Below are 16,181 nucleotides of genomic sequence, written 5' to 3'. Positions count from 1 at the left end.
TAATGTATATAATTACAATACAAGAAGAAAAACATTACATTCACTACTACAGATAAACGGCTTAAATTAGCACAAAAACGGATTAACAATGCTGCAACCATAATTTTTGTTCACTTTTCCAGTGACATAAAATGTCTGACAGACAGCAATATAAAATATGAAACGACCCTGACAAAGTTCCTCCATGACAGCTGCTTCTATTCCTTAGAAGAATTCCTATTATTGTAATGTACAAAACATGCTGGGCAGGAATTACTAACACATATCAAAAAACACAGTTTACATGTTTAACATGTAGCCATATTTAAAAATTAATTTGTGACGTGAATGTAAAATGGATTGTTCCACATCATTATGATTTGTCGTGCACATCATCTGTGGAAAATGGAACTAACTATCTGGCTAACTAACTAAGCAAGTCTAACTAACTAACTGCAACGAACTTACATCAAGACTACCTTTGATTAGATTGATGTGAAACTCTCATAATTATCGTCGTGGGATGAACTTGAATACAGGCTTGACACCTGCGGAATCGAGAAATGGAAACACTTTAAGTAGTCTTCTTGTAACTTCACGAGTTTCCTAGCAAGACTATAAAGTTGCGCAAAATTACTTCACGGAGCTCACCCACGGAGCATTACTGGAAACGCTTCGATCACTTGTAATAATCTTGTACACGTACATGCTTTTTGAGACTCGTGCCAGATAGCTGACATGCCTCTTAAAAGTTTAATATTGGTTTACTGACACAGATACTTCAATAAATACGTATTTGTATTCCATCTCAAGCTTCTGACGACTACCGCCAACGCTATCGCCAGTAGATTTCAGTGGACCAATAGGTACTTTATTTAGTTGGCCAAATTATGCCACGGAGACGCCGCGAAGCCGGGCAATTTCTGTATGCTATGAGAGATTGTGTCAATGTCTAAGACTGAAGGACATTAATAGCGATATTGGTTTCGTTAGACGGTATATGACCGTTGCCTTTCGACCTCAAAGTCAGAGGAATCAGCTGTCATCCACCATCTAACGAAAACAGCATTACTACTAATGTTCTTCAGTCACAGTCATAGACGTAATCTCTGGTAACACATCCAAGTTACCTGACTTCGTGATGCCTCCATGGCAGAATCTGGTCAGCTAAATGAAGTATCTAACTACGCACTGAAATCTCCAGAAGAAGGCGACGACGAAAGCTCGAAACTGAATACAAATCTGAAGCGGCAAGAACGCCACGAATCGATTACTCAACAACGGCGACGCGGGGAAACTACGTTGCCACATGAGACAGATACTGCCTTCTAAAGGTAAGGAGCAGGCGAACGTACCTACTACTTCTGGCTGTAATCTCTGCCCGTCACAGATGTGTATCCGTGTTGGATTCTGAAACAGACAGAAAGAAGATTCATTAACATTTATGTTAAGATGAGAAATGTACTCATCCTGTATCTACAGCGAAACTACTAATGCTACCGTAGACAAAGACATTCTACAGTCCAAGTTGCAAGCAGTAACTTCAAATAGTTCAAATGGCTCTGAGCACTGTGGGACTTAACATCTGAGGTCACCAGTCCCGTAGAACTTAGAACTACTTAAACCTAACTAATCTAAGGACATCACACACATCCATGCCCGAAGCAGGATTCGTAGCTGCGACCGTATCGGTCGCGCGGTTCCAGACTGTAGCGCCTAGAACCGCTTAGTCACACCAGCCGGCCAAGCAGTAACTGCTCACTCATATGAGACAATTCGTCACACGATGAGCATTATCAAAAAATTCAGTATTGAGATATGCTGGCGTGATCTCCCCAATACTACATGATATGACAGTCATATGAGTTCTAGAAAAGTACAATGGAAGCTTTTATTTACACCTACATTCATGCTCCGGAAGCCAGTATACGATGCGGGCAGAGGGTGCCCTGTAGCACTGTTAGCCATTGTCCTTCCCGTTGCAATCGCTAATTGAATGAGGTGAAAATGGCTGTCTGTACCACTCACTACGAGCCCTGATTTATCTTGCCCTCGCGGTCCTTACACGAAGTGTACGTTGGTGGCAGTAGGATCGTTCTGCAGTAAGCTGCAAATGTTGATTCTCTAAACTTTGTGAAGAGTGTTTCAAGAGAAGAACCTCGTCTTTAATCCGACCTAGTGAGGATAATAAAAACTCGCAAGCAGTACTCTTCAGGAAGGGGTCGCGTAATTTTTCTACACCCGGTTTTCTGTATAGGTGAGCTACTCTTTCCTATAATTCTCCCAATAAACTCAAGTCGATCACTCGCCTTCCCTACAACCGACCTTGCGCGCTCGATGTATTTCTTGTCGCTTTGCAATAGTAAGGCTACATATTTAGTCGACGTGACTATCCCAAGCAACACACTACTAACGCTGTATTCGAACGTTACGGGATTGTTCCTCCTACTCATCCGCATTAACAGACATTTTTCTACTGGGTCTACAAATTTGCTTCCGCCGTTTTTTCTCGAAGTTCGGGGGCTTTATCATGAGAAACGTACAAAGAAAATTATGATTCATAGTATTGCCCATCGCTGGCCACTATATTCTCCCATCTTTCGGATAGCATACGAATCGAGTGGTGGAAGAACTGGGAGTCTTTTGTGGGGATCCATGAATCAATTCAATTTTGCACTTGTTAGTATGATCGGAAGTGCTGGTCAGCCAGAGTGTACGCCACTGATCGAAAAAGGTGGTAGTCAGAGAGAGCAACGTATGGAGAATACGGCGGGAGGGACAGGACTTTTAATTTCAACGTTTCCATGTATATTTTGACGGGTTTTGCGACAGGGAGTCGAGCAGAGACCTGCTGCAAAATTACCTTTACGTGTCTATCGCTGTATTGTGGCCGTTTGTGTTCCAGTGCTGGGCTCGAACGCATCAACTGCTTTCGATAATTATGTCCTGCGACTATCTTCGTCTGTTTCAGTAGCTACGAATGCGTTCTGTCTTCCACCGCCCTGGCGATCTTCGACAGCAAAATCACCGTTCTTAAGGCGTTGAAAACATTTTCTGCACGTTATTCCACTAATACTTCAAAAATGGTTCAAATGACTCTGAGCACTATGGGACTTAACATCTGAGGTCATCAGTCCCTTAGAACTTAGAACTACTTAAACGCAACTAACCTAAGGACATCACACACATCCATGCCCGAGGCAGGATTCAAACCTGCGACCGCAGCGGTCACGCGGTTCCAGTCTGAAGCGCCTAGAACCGCTCGGCCACAACGGCCGGCCACTAATACTTTCCTCGCGATTGGTCTTACCCAGCATTGTAAGAGCCACAGCCGCAGATTTCTTAATGTTAAAGCAGAAAATTAAAACTTCACGCAAATGGCGAGATGCAATCACAAATCGACTAATATTTTTATGGTATTATGTTTACAGATGCCTAAGCTTATTGTATTACACCTATTACCAACCACCCGAAATCCACTTGCCGCTACTGCCGTCTATTGCAAAACGGCGGAAGCAAAGTTGTAGACCTAATACATTTAGATAAAGCTGCCACTCCTATTTACAAGTAAAAGTTCCAGCCAAGTGGTCTTGACTCCTCCCGCAGTAACTCAACCACGACACCTCCCCGTACGCCACAGCGTCAACAGGCAACAGTCGCAGATCGCTGCTCACGCTATCTTTCACATCGTTTATTCACGTAGACAATGAGAGCGGTCCTGTTACCCCAGAGCACATACGAACCGTGTTCTGGGCTATCCCACTTCCCTGCGGCACCCCTGACGAACCCCTATCTCCGATGAATCCCCGCCGTACAGGACAACGTACTGAGTTCTATTACTCTAAAACTCCTCGAACCACTAACACACCTGAGAACTTATTTCGTACGCGCGGACCTCTGGTAACAGCCTGCAGTGGAGCACCGTGTCAAACGCTTTCCGGGAATCTATCAGTATGTAATCTATCTGTTGCCCTTCACCCGTGGTCGCAGGCTGACAAAAGGTCACGTTGAGTATCGCACCAGCGATCCTTCCAAAATCCTGACCTAATTTGTGTTCGAAACGTTTCATTCTAGTTTCATTATGTTTTGAATTATGTGTGTGTGTGTATCTTGCGTAACCACAAAAAACTGTGCTTTTCTTCGCGTAAGAAGACGCCAGTGCAGTTGCTGCCGTGCCGCGTGCGTAATGTAGATGCGTTGAAGGCCACCATTCCTCGGAGAAACTCTAGTGTATTGTCCCTGCAATCACCGATCAGTGATTAGTACCAAAACTTAAACTGTAGAATTTCCTTTTTCTGGTGGATAAATTTGTTCAGTTATTACTGAGATGTGCACGTACAACCCGATTTTTCGAGCCCTCCCTCGGGCAGGTGTGTGTGTGTGTGTGTGTGTGTGTGTGTGTGTGTGTGTGTTTTGTTCTCATCATAAGTTAGTTTAAGCAGTGTTTAAGTCCAGGGAACGATGACGTCAGCAGATTGGTCTCCCCCCCCCCCCCCCCCCTCTCTCTCTCTCTCTCTCTCTCTCTCTCTCTCTCTCTCACACACACACACACACACACACACACACACACACACACACACAAATGTCTGAGAGCAGTCGAATGTTGAATGACTTCTTAACATGATGAAGATTATTTTTATCAATTGATGTAATTTATTTTAGCGAGTGAGATGACAGAGGAAGTGGTTACAGGATATTTAAAACGGGAAGTTTTTGGAAGAATTAGATGCATTTTACGTGAGGGAGGGACTTTATTTGCGGTGATTTTTTTAGAATTTTATACTCTCTTCGACGCTCTGTGGAAAACTTTTATTTGACGTTAGTTCAAATTAAAGAAGTTAATCGCTGTCTTCATCCTTGCTATTTCCTACCAGTTATGTTTTTCTCCTGTGTTGGTCAAAACTTCTTTATGGACGGAGATGATTTTTTTTCTATGTTGGTTAGAAAACACCATCTAACATCCGAATTCACATTCAATAATTAAATAAGCTCAGCGCCACAGTGCGTCACGTTATGCTCACACATTGCGTCGATTCGCCCGCGTGAGTGGCAGTCACCTGTAACTTCCCATCAAGCTCCATACACATGAAGTAGACTGTACGTCAGCAAGTGTTACCATTCAGCTGTCAGTCCAGTTACAGAACTTTTTGACGGTGTTCGCTCTGATGCACAGTACATGTGGCACCCATGACGTGAACAGGGGAGTGGAGTGTTATAAGGCGTCCTTAACGCGGGGCGGTTGATGCGGAAGCGGACTGTACATCCTACCTCAGAAGAGACAGTGCCGGAATCAAACGAGGTGTTCTAGTTGCCGGAATCAAACGAGGTGTTCTAGTTACCCCGATTTGCGACTGTAGCCCTCTCCACCGGCACCTGCCTTCCAATTTGTTTACGAAAATGCCTGTGTCAGCTCTATTAAAATGCACATTTCCTCCCTTACCCGTCTGCTAGTCATGTTGTTCTGTTTGTAATAAACATAATAAAAACCTTCAATACCCATGAACATGTTACAAGACGAAATGGAAAGTTGTCTAGTCAGTAAGCACATTTTGGAAATTTGTGGGAAGGTCTTATGGGACCAAATTATTTAGGTCATCGGTCCCAAAGCCTACACACTTCTTAATCTAACTTAAACTAACTTACGCTATGGACAACACACACACCCATGCCCGAGGGAGGACTCGCACGGACCGTGACAAGACGCCTTAGACGGCGCGGCTGTCCCGCGCGGCAGTAAGCACATTAGCTTACAGAATTTCAAAAAATCGGACAACTCACTCCTAAGAGAGAGAGAGAGAGAGAGAGAGAGAGAGAGAGAGCACTTATATTTACACGACATCGAATATCATAGTAACTATTCCTATTAATATAATAAGGAAGTCCCTTAACCTTTTGGAATACGCGAATTTCCGGAAAAAAAGAGAAAGAAAACGGATACGGCCTGACACGAACACCCTACACTTTGCTTCGTAGCTCGGCTCCTCTACCAACTACGCTACATTTAAAGTCTACATAGATCTTTTGACGGATTTCATCGCTGATATTTTATTAACTTACATTTAATGATAATGAACCCTACCAAGAACAATGCGTTTTTGATGAGTGTTCAAAGTGTAATTGCCTTAAAACGGCTTACTTTCATTCAATATATGGTGTTGCGCACTGAAGCGCCAAAGAAACTTGTATAGCCATGTGTATTCAAATACACAGAGATGTAAACAGGCAGAAGATGGCGTTGCGGTCGGCAACGCCTATACAAGACAAGTGTCTGGCGCAGTTTTCAGATAGGTTACTGCTGCTAAAAAGGCAGGTTATCAAGATTTAAGTGAATTTGAACGTGGTGTTACAGTCGGCACACGAGTGATGGGACACAACATTTCCGAGGTAGCGACGAAGTGAGGATTTTCGTGTACGACCATTGCACGAGTGTACCGTAAATGTCCGGATCCGGTAAAACATCAAATCTCTGACATCGCTGCGGTCGGGAAAAGATCCTGCAAGAATGGGACCAACAACGACTAAAGGGAATCGCTCAACGTGACAGAAGTGCAACTCTTCCGCAAATTGCTGCACATTTCAATGCTGGTCCATCAACAAGTCTCAGTGTGCGAACCATTCCACGAAACATCATCGATATGGGCTTTCGGAGCCGAATTCCTTGACGACTGCACAATACAAAGCTTTACACCTCGCCTGGGCCTGTCAACACCGACACTGGACTGGAAACTTGTTGCCTGATTGAACGAGTGTCGTTTCAAATTCTATAGAGGAATATACGGGTACGGAGACAACCTCATGAATCGATGGACCCTGGATGTCAGCAAGGGATGTTCAAACTGGCGAAGGTTCCGTAATGGTGTGGGGCGTGTGCAGCCGTTTCAATGCTTCCATGCAATAATAATTTATGAAAAGTCTGTCTTTTTTGGCACAATTTGCGTATTGAATATCAAATAGCTTTTTTTTTTTTTAAAAAAAATAAAACCACCTTTTCTTGCTGCACTGCAGTTTATTTCTCCCAGACGTGTTTCGCCTTTTATGCTCTAAGGCATCTTTAGTGCGATCTAGGACGATACAGTTTTGTTTTGATACGTGTTACTTCTATAATGTCAAACAATTCACGTCGCGTTTTTATATGTAAATAAGTGATATTACTTACAGTTTATTGGCATCTGTGTTTCCTCTCATCTGGTCTGAAGATCGTACTACCACTTCATTTCCGTAATATTGGCACATTTTTATATTCTGAAAAAGTTCGGAATATAAAAAATATGCTCATGTTTCGGACATAAAGTGGTAGGGCGACCTCCAGACCAGATGAGAGGAAACGCAAATGCCAACGAACTGTAAGTAATATCACTTGTAAAAACGCGACGTGAATTGTTTGACAGTATAAAAGTAAGACATATCGAAACAAAATTGTATCGTTCTAGATCGCACTGAAGATGCCTTAGAGCATAAAAGGCGAAACACGTCTGGGAGAAATAAACTGCAGTGCAGCAAGAAAAAGTGGTTTTATTTTAAAGAAAAGCTATTTGATATTCAATACGCAAATTGTGCCAAAAAAAAGACAGACTTTTCATAAATTATTATTGCGTGGAAGCATTGAAACGGCTACTTTCGTCGCACAAGTTATAACAGAAAAACATCAACTACAGGGAACCTTTTACACGTCCTTTCCTGTGATTTTATTACAATAAATCGCAGAAATTCTTCCAATCCATATGTGGCATACAGCAAACCAGTGCTTAACAGTATTCGTTAAAAACAGTCTTGAATGCAATTTTAGTTTTTTTATTTTTCAACGACGCGTTTCGCCTTATTTAGGCATCTTCAGGTTATCTTTTCTAGATGGACGCGAGAGGCACCAAGATCTGCATAACGCGTTCCCGTTCACAGGAGCGAGTAACAGTAAGATGGGGGCTCAGGTAGTAAGCATAATGCGCCACAGCGCAGTGTGCCAGTACTGTTATGCAGATCTTGGTGCCTCTTGCGTCCATCTAGAAAAGTAAACCTGAAGATGTCTAAATAAGGCGAAACGCGTCGTTGAAAAATAAAAAAACTAAAATTGCAACCAAGACTGTTTTTAACGAATACTAATAAATCGCAGCTAAAATGAAGCGTTTTAGACAGATCCTCAATTTTTCTGATGCTCTGAAATAGCTTATTTTTAAGAGAGAAAACCCACCAAATACGACGTTTAACGCCATACATTATGGCGGTATCTAGGTTCTGCTTGTAAAGTAAAAAGGTGCTGCATCTCACTTGCCACGTTACTCTCCAGGTGGCAAAAAATCTGGCCAAGCCAGATTTTTTCTTTCACGCTCCGCAGCATGGTGGAAAGTGGATTTACACGCTGCGCCGTCGCCAGCTCCTGTGAGATGACGGCTTTACAAACAGCATACATTCGTAGCGTGTAGGCTGCAATAGTCAAGCCGCCGAATGCGGGCTTCAACTGAAAACGATAAACAAAATATGGCGTTCTTGCCTCTTATTGGTCGAACCTTTCGTAGCACGTTGCGGAAGTTATATTGTGTCTGACGGAAGGCAATATGTCCTCAACGTGAGGTAACAGAAAGCGACGTCACGAAACTGTTACAGCTCCACGTCAAGGTCGGCTGACACGCCCCTGTACTGGACGTACTGCGCTGCGTCCACCCACGGCACAGTGGAGTGGACCAGCAGCTGGGTGCCGCCCCTGCTGCCCCTCCACCCCACCCCAAGCTCCGCCAGGCCTCCGTGCCGAGTCGATGACCGCAGGAGCGGCCGCGTCCGACCCCGGCACTCTGCCGGCTGACTCCCCATATCTGCGTGCCGCCGGCCCACGCCTGTAGTCTGGGAGACGAGTCTTCGGTACTGACAGTTGAGTGGCGCCTTTTAGTCGCCCAGCTATCACATCAAACTGGCCGATCACAGACAGTACTCGAGCGGGTACCACTATCCACGTTGCCGAGATGCAAAACGAAGACGCAGGCGTGTTTAAAGTAACTCTCGAGTTTCTCGGGTGTAACTAGTGTACATTGAGATCTCGTTCGTATCTTTTCAGGATTTTTAATATATCTAGTGCCTATTCGCTGCCAGTACGACGACTGGTGGCGGGCCATCGTGATCATAGATTAAGGGTCGACCTGCGACAGCAAACGCACAACTTGCGTACGGGCCGATAGACGCCGCCGCGAGCTTGAAGAGTGCATTGTGATCGCAGGCGCGCGTGTTGCGTGCGGGCCGCGAGGTGCCGCCACGAGCGCAACCGTACACAAGTGCCGACGGAGTTCGGGCAGGCTCATTTTTGCCTATTCTCTTATTTGCTTAGCTATTATTCGTTTATGGCTCATGTTACTGTGCTCTCTTTCAGCCATTCTGATTGTTTTGATTTACTCCAAATTGAGAAGTGCTCATTTTGGCATTTCACTTTTGCTAATACACTCCTGGAAATTGAAATAAGAACACCGTGAATTCATTGTCCCAGGAAGGGGAAACTTTATTGACACATTCCTGGGGTCAGATACATCACATGATCACACTGACAGAACCACAGGCACATAGACACAGGCAACAGAGCATGCACAATGTCGGCACTAGTACAGTGTATATCCACATTTCGCAGCAATGCAGGCTGCTATTCTCCCATGGAGACGATCGTAGAGATGCTGGATGTAGTCCTGTGGAACGGCTTGCCATGCCATTTCCACCTGGCGCCTCAGTTGGACCAGCGTTCGTGCTGGACGTGCAGACCGCGTGAGACGACGCTTCATCCAGTCCCAAACATGCTCAATGGGGGACAGATCCGGAGATCTTGCTGGCCAGGGTAGTTGACTTACACCTTCTAGTGCACGTAGGGTGGCACGGGATACATGCGGACGTGCATTGTCCTGTTGGAACAGCAAGTTCCCTTGCCGGTCTAGGAATGGTAGAACGATGGGTTCGATGACGGTTTGGATGTACCGTGCATTATTCAGTGTCCCCTCGACGATCACCAGTGGTGTACGGCCAGTGTAGGAGATCGCTCCCCACACCATGATGCCGGGTGTTGGCCCTGTGTGCCTCGGTCGTATGCAGTCCTGATTGTGGCGCTCACCTGCACGGCGCCAAACACGCATACGACCATCATTGGCACCAAGGCAGAAGCGACTCTCATCGCTGAAGACGACACGTCTCCATTCGTCCCTCCATTCGCGCCTGTCGCGACACCACTGGAGGCGGGCTGCACGATGTTGGGGCGTGAGCGGAAGACGGCCTAACGGTGTGCGGGACCGTAGCCCAGCTTCATGGAGACGGTTGCGAATGGTCCTCGCCGATACCCCAGGAGCAACAGTGTCCCTAATTTGCTGGGAAGTGGCGGTGCGGTCCCCTACGGCACTGCGTAGGATCCTACGGTCTTGGCGTGCATCCGTGCGTCGCTGCAGTCCGGTCCCAGGTCGACGGGCACGTGCACCTTCCGCCGACCACTGGCGACAACATCGATGTACTGTGGAGACCTCACGCCCCACGTGTTGAGCAATTCGGCGGTACGTCCACCCGGCCTCCCGCATGCCCACTATACGCCCTCGCTCAAAGTCCGTCAACTGCACATACGGTTCACGTCCACGCTGTCGCGGCATGCTACCAGTGTTAAAGACTGCGATGGAGCTCCGTATGCCACGGCAAATTGGCTGACACTGGCGGCGGCGGTGAACAAATGCTGCGCAGGTAGCGCCATTCGACGGCCAACACCGCGGTTCCTGGTGTGTCCGCTGTGCCGTGCGTGTGATCATTGCTTGTACAGCCCTCTCGCAGTGTCCGGAGCAAGTATGGTGGGTCTGACACACCGGTGTCAATGTGTTCTTTTTTCCATTTCCAGGAGTGTAATATGCTCCTTAGCTTTTTACAGTTGAATTGATTAACACAGTCTCATGTACTGTTTGTTCATTTCAGCCTGTTCATATTTCGATGTTCTTTAAATACTGTAATAATTATCGGAAGCATTTCTTCCCTTAAACTCGTGTAAAGTATTCTCGATGTAGGATTTGTTCTGTGACACAGGTGTAAGGTTTTGAATATAAATTATATACGATAGAGTGCTTTAAAAGGAATTTATTTTTTCAGTTTGTACTGCATCAGACGACAATTTTGTGATATGAGGGAGAAATTTGAGGGGCGAAACCATGGAAATAGTCTGTGATCCGCTTTAAAAATAAAAATTTGTGTGACACTAAAAGACGTGACACTGTAGGCACCGAAAATTTATATATATATATATATATATATATATATATATATATATATATATATATATATATATAATTATGCGTCACACCCTCCCTTCTTTGTTGTTGTTAATGTCCATTACGGTAAAGTCTTTTCAGAAGATTCGAGAGGGGTAAGATTTACAGTAAACTTTTTACTTATCTTTTCTCCCGCAGTTGGCTCCAGTTCTTTATGTCTAGGGGTCTGATTGTTGAAGCTGAAATTCTCACATTTTAGGCTCTCATAGTTCAATTGATTTTATAATTCTGAAGAATTATTGCATTATTTTTGTTTGTACGATAATTTATTGTCTTACATTATACTATATCACACAGTCTTTTGAATTTTCACATTAACGAAGTCATAATTACATTGTTCGCCCAAAGTACAAAAAAATACGTCCGGTCATATCAGAGGCACGTTTACTACTACTTACCTCAGCGGTAATAACAATATTCCAAAGGGTTTAAAATTTTTCTTGACAAATGAATTTCTGTTAGGTTCAATTATTATTTCATAAATGCATCCAGAAGTAAACGTAATAAGCAGTACTACATGGCGCAATTAATAATAGAAATTTTAAGTGTGCCAAATATTTCGTAATTTCAAATGTTTCTAAAAGAAAGTTTAACTGTACATTCCGAGCTAGTACACGATTGTAGCGAGGAAAATAAAGTAAATCTTTTTCATAAATTTTAGCTTGAAAAGGAAGATCTTGTGTATAAAATTGTATGAAAGTTCCAGAAAAACAGCGCAGATAATACTGACCCCTCCAAAATACGAAAAATGTTTGTGGTATCGACTACTACTGTTGAGGAAAAGTAGTGCTAGAGGAGGATGTCCCGTACACCGTCACGTGAAGGAAAAGCAGCCAGGCCTAAGAATGTGTGTGATCGGCAAGGGAGAAAGAAAAAGGGAAATGATAGTGAGCTCTTGTTTCTTTTTCTTCAGCCTGCAAAGGCGACCGTCACAGCTTTGGAAGTAAATAAAAACACAGGGAGAGAAATAACAGTAGAACTATAATTCCAAGTACGCTGCCAAGTTCGATTGATTTTATTTTTCAGTAGACTTATTTCGGCTGCATTGTCACTATCAGGTTACCTGTAAGTAAATGTTGCATAATTTTGTTCCAATATTTCTAATTTGACGTGTAATTATTAAATGGATTTCATTATAGTACATTTTTACATAGACTGATGGTTCTGACATGCACGCGATGTCGGCGGTTCTGTCACTGTCGATATGCTTGTTGATTACGTTCCTTTGGTGTTACTGTGGTAATAATGATTGGTTTTTTGGGTTGTTTTTGGGAGAGACCCAACAGCGAGGTCATCGCTCTCATCGGATTAGGGAATGACGGGGAAGGAAGTCGGCCGTGCCCTTTCAAAGGAACCATTCCGGCATTAGCCTGGAACGATTTAGGGAAATCACGGAAAACCTAAATCAGGGTGGCCGGACGCGTGATTGAACCGTCGTCCTCCCGAATGCGAGTCCAGTGTGCTAACCGCTGCGCCACCTCGCTCGGTAATAATGATTGGTTATCGCTTTATCTGCTTTAGTACTTTATCTAGTTGTCAGACTGCATTCTTTATACCAGTATTTTCGTGGCAGTATGACAGATAACCCAGCGATATTCTAAGGGTTACAGCAGTTCTGTTTATCATGGTTGTTATTTAGATATTGATGTTTGCCACTGTTACACTTTTTCTTTTACAGTGTGCTGTATCTACATCTGTAGATTTTCTTTTTTATAATCCCAGGTATTATTTACAAGATTGGGTAGTCTTATTTGTTTAGTTATTACTTACTATTTTCATGTCCATTTGAGATCGCTGGAGACTGCCACTGTAATCTATTTCCGTAGACGAATTTCGGTATAGGTTGTCTTTGGTCCACTGTACTCGTTTGTATTCAATTATAAATGGAATTTAAACATTTCTTTGCTGTTATTTCTCTTCTAAAAGTAAGATAAGTAATAACTAAGACTACCAAATTTTGTAAATAATACTAAAGGCTAAAAAATACCTACAATTATAAAAAAACCAAATGTACATATACAGACATAACACACCGTAAAACAAAAAGCAATACCTCAATAATAGCATGATAAACAGGACTGCCTTTAACTATGCAATATCGATGGATTAGCTGTCAAAGTGTCATGAAAATACTGGTATAAATACCGTAATCTGACAATTATTTGAAGTAATAAGTCAAAGGAACGTAACTAACAACCAAGTAGACAGTGACAGAAACATAGATATAGCATTGATGTCGATACCGTCACAAGTATATACAAATATAAAATAATTAAATCCATTTAATAATTACCAATGTACAAAAACTATGCACCATTTAGTTACAGATAACCTGATGATGACAATTCAGCCGAAACAGACCTATTGTAAAAAGAAAGACAATCTAACTTAGCAGCGTACTTGGAATTATAATTACAGAATGTCCTTAAAAGACATATACTGCGCAGCGGGCCCAGAATATAAAAATGACACCAAGAAGAAACAAGTGGCTAAGGATCTTCGCTTCTCCAAGGCTTTCAGATACAGTCGTTTACCCGTTCTTGCAACAGTCCCAGAAAATATCGCGGCTGTCACACGACTTTTATGAAAAGCATGCGTTACAAAATCCACACATCTTTAATGTATTGATACAGTCAACCTTCCTAGACTTCGATCCTCGTTTTTGTTCACACGACCGCCGAGCAAACGATTATACTCTTGGGGTACGCTACTGTGCTCCACTATTAACACACCGAAAACCTCATTTAAAGCACCGTGGATTTTTCGCTTTTCTTCAAATGTTCAAATGTGTTTGAAGTCTTATGGGACTTAACTGCTAAGGTCGTCAGTCCCTAAGCTTACACTCTACTTGACCTAAATTATCGTAAGGACAAACACACACACACACACACACACACACACACACACACACACACACACACACACACGGTGACAATTATTGAACTATATGAAATAAAATCGTTCAAACTGCACGGTTGGCCGCGGGGCATGATTGGAATTTGTATGGTTTGGTTTAGCGACGAAGCCCACTTTCATTCTGATGGGTTCGTCAATAGGCAAAATTGGCGCATTTTGGGGACTGGGAATCCGCATTTCGCCATCCAGAAGTCTCTTCACCCCCAGCGCGTGACTGTGTGGTGTGCAGTGTCCAGTCAGGGAATAATCGGAGCGATATTCCTTGATGGCACGGTGGATAATGAACGTTCGAACTGTTCAAATGTGTGTGAATTCTTAAGGGACCAAACAGCTGAGGTCATCGGTCCTTAAGCTTACACACTACTTAACCTAAATTATCTTAAGGACAAACACACACACTCATGTCCGAGGGAGGACTCGAACGTCCGACAGGGGGAGCCGCCCGGACCGTGACAAGACGACTGCGACTGCGCGGCGATAATGAACGGTACGTGAAGGTTTTGGACGATGATTTCATCCCCATTATTCAAATTGAGCCTGACTTCGACAAGATGGTGGTTCATGCAAGACGGAGCTCGACCTCATCGAAGCAGGAGAATGTTTGATGTCCTGGAGAAGCACTTTGGGGACCACATTCTTGCTCTGGGGTACCCAGAGGCCACTAGCATGGGCCTCGACTGGCTGTCACATTCTCCGGATCTGGGTCTGTAATAAAGACAATGTGTACAGTAATAACCCCGAAACCGTTTCTGAGCCCAAAACAGCCATTCAGGAGGTCATCGACAGCATCGATGTTCCGACATTTCGGCGGGTCATGCAGAATTTTGCTATTCGTCTGCGCCACATCAACGCCAATGATGGCAGTCATATCGAACATGTCATAACCTAAATCCGAATATCTGTAGTGAAGTTTACATGTTCAATCAAAGTGTGTGTACGTCGTAGTTTTCACCAATTTACTTGATTTTTCATATACTTCAATAGCTGTCACCCCGTACATATTATAAAAATGTCTGTATATTTGTACTTATGTAAGTCCGTGTGTATGATCCACATCTCCTCCTAAACCACAGGACAGATTTCAAACACATTTTGCACACATGTCTCTTACTGTCAGACAACAATCGCTGTGGGGGTAAGAGCAGTTTACCTACCATGGTTCACGAGATACGACGTCATTAACACTGACATGCGTTAAAAATGCCGCGTCATGCATGAATTTAAATCCATTTATTCTTTACTACCAAAACACTCCCACAGTCGAGTCAGCTTAAGGAAATCCCTGAAACCTGGCAGCGTTTTCGACAGCGTTCAACTGCGAAGCGCAAACGGCTGTACACGTATACAATAGCCTTTCATAGCCATAGAGACGTTTATAAAATCGCATTGTATACATGCGTAGCAGCTTTGCCCACTATACGGAAAGTGTGTCCGAGATCTTTGTGCAATTGTTGGTATTACGCTACAAAAACAGTTCATTTTCTGTTTTTCTTTTTAATAGAAAATAGGGAAACGAACACTCTGACAATGCCGGGTTTGTCCGCTAGTTAATAATGAGATGATCCACCCACAGCCTCTAGTATGCGTTTATAGGCAAATGTCACAGCTTATGAGTACCTCAGCTTTTGAGTACCTCAGCTTTTGGGTACCTCAGCTTTTGGGTACCTCAGCTTTTGGGTACCTCAGCTTTTGGGTACCTCAGCTTTTGGGTACCTCAGCTTTTGGGTACCTCAGCTTTTGGGTACCTCAGCTTTTGGGTACCTCAGCTTTTGGGTACCTCAGCTTTTGGGTACCTCAGCTTTTGAGTACCTCAGCTTTTGAGTACCTCAGCTTTTGAGTACCTCAGCTTTTGAGTACCTCAGCTTTTGAGTACCTCAGCTTTTGAGTACCTAAGTGAAATAATAAACAAGAGGCAAATATCGGTGAAGGCTTGTGGAAGAAACAGCGAACATGCAAGAAACAGAATGTATTTTTCACGCCAACTTCTGTTAATTTTCGTAATACTACACCTGTCCCGCTCCACCA

At 43.6% G+C, this 16,181-nt stretch overlaps 1 protein-coding gene across 5 annotated transcripts in view; it reads right to left on the bottom strand.

Annotated features, from left to right (window-relative positions):
• LOC124805094 (guanine nucleotide exchange factor for Rab-3A-like) overlaps window positions 1-16,181 on the bottom strand; it is a 494,280-nt gene that overhangs the window by 240,478 nt on the left and 237,621 nt on the right. For all 5 annotated transcript variants that reach the window (XM_047265532.1, XM_047265533.1, XM_047265534.1 and 2 more), the window contains exon 3: window positions 1,335-1,389. The gene's annotated coding sequence lies outside the window, so the exon portion shown is untranslated. The remainder of the gene's footprint in view (window positions 1-1,334; window positions 1,390-16,181) is intronic.

This window comes from Schistocerca piceifrons, chromosome 7, assembly GCF_021461385.2.
Source record: "Schistocerca piceifrons isolate TAMUIC-IGC-003096 chromosome 7, iqSchPice1.1, whole genome shotgun sequence".
NCBI lineage: Eukaryota > Metazoa > Arthropoda > Insecta > Orthoptera > Acrididae > Schistocerca > Schistocerca piceifrons.
The sequence above is the reverse complement of the archived record's forward strand: the minus strand, read 5'-3'. Positions and strand labels throughout refer to the sequence as shown.